General features: G+C 39.4%; 1 non-coding gene across 1 annotated transcript; it reads right to left on the reverse strand.

Annotated features, from left to right (window-relative positions):
• Nucleotides 1-323: 323 nt before the first annotated feature.
• On the reverse strand, nt 324-427 carry LOC127742459 (small nucleolar RNA R71). Its single transcript, XR_008003735.1, has one exon. It is a non-coding gene; the product is annotated as a small nucleolar RNA R71 (small nucleolar RNA).
• Between the last annotated feature and the right edge of the window lie 246 nt (nt 428-673).

A 673-nucleotide genomic window follows, 5' to 3' on the forward strand; every position in this document is an offset into this window, starting at 1 on the left:
GAAGAAGCATCTCAATTCCTGCCATTGGAGCAAATAATTTTGAGCTGAAACCTCAATTAGTTGCTTTAATGCAATAGAACTGCAAGTTTTATGGACTTCCATTTGAAGATCCTTACCAGTTTTTAACTGAGTTCTTGCAGGTTTATGAGACTGTTAAGACAAATGGAGTAGATCCTGAAGTCTACAGGCTCATGCTTTTCCCTTTTGCTGTAAGAGACAGAGCTAGAACATGGTTGGACTCACAACCTAAAGATAGCATAGACTCCTGGGATAAGCTGGTCACGGTCTTCTTGGATAAATTCTTTCCTCCTCAAAAGCTGAGCAAGCTTAGAGTGGATGTTCAGACCTTCAAGCAAAAAGATGGTGAATCCCTCTATGAAGCTTGGGAAAGATACAAGCAGATGACCAAAAAGTGTCCTTCTGACATGTTTTCAGGCAGATGACTAAAAAGTGTCCTTCTGACATATTTTCAGAATGGACCATATTAGATATATTCTATTATGGTCTATCTGAGTTTTTCAAAATGTCATTGGACCATTCTGCAAGTGGATCTATCCACCTAAAGAAAATGCCTGCAAAGGCTCAAGAACTTATTGACATGGTTGTAAATAACTAATTCATGTACACTTCTGAGAGAAATTCCGTGAATAGTGGGACGCCTCAGAGGAAGGGA

This window comes from Arachis duranensis, chromosome 1, assembly GCF_000817695.3.
Source record: "Arachis duranensis cultivar V14167 chromosome 1, aradu.V14167.gnm2.J7QH, whole genome shotgun sequence".
NCBI lineage: Eukaryota > Viridiplantae > Streptophyta > Magnoliopsida > Fabales > Fabaceae > Arachis > Arachis duranensis.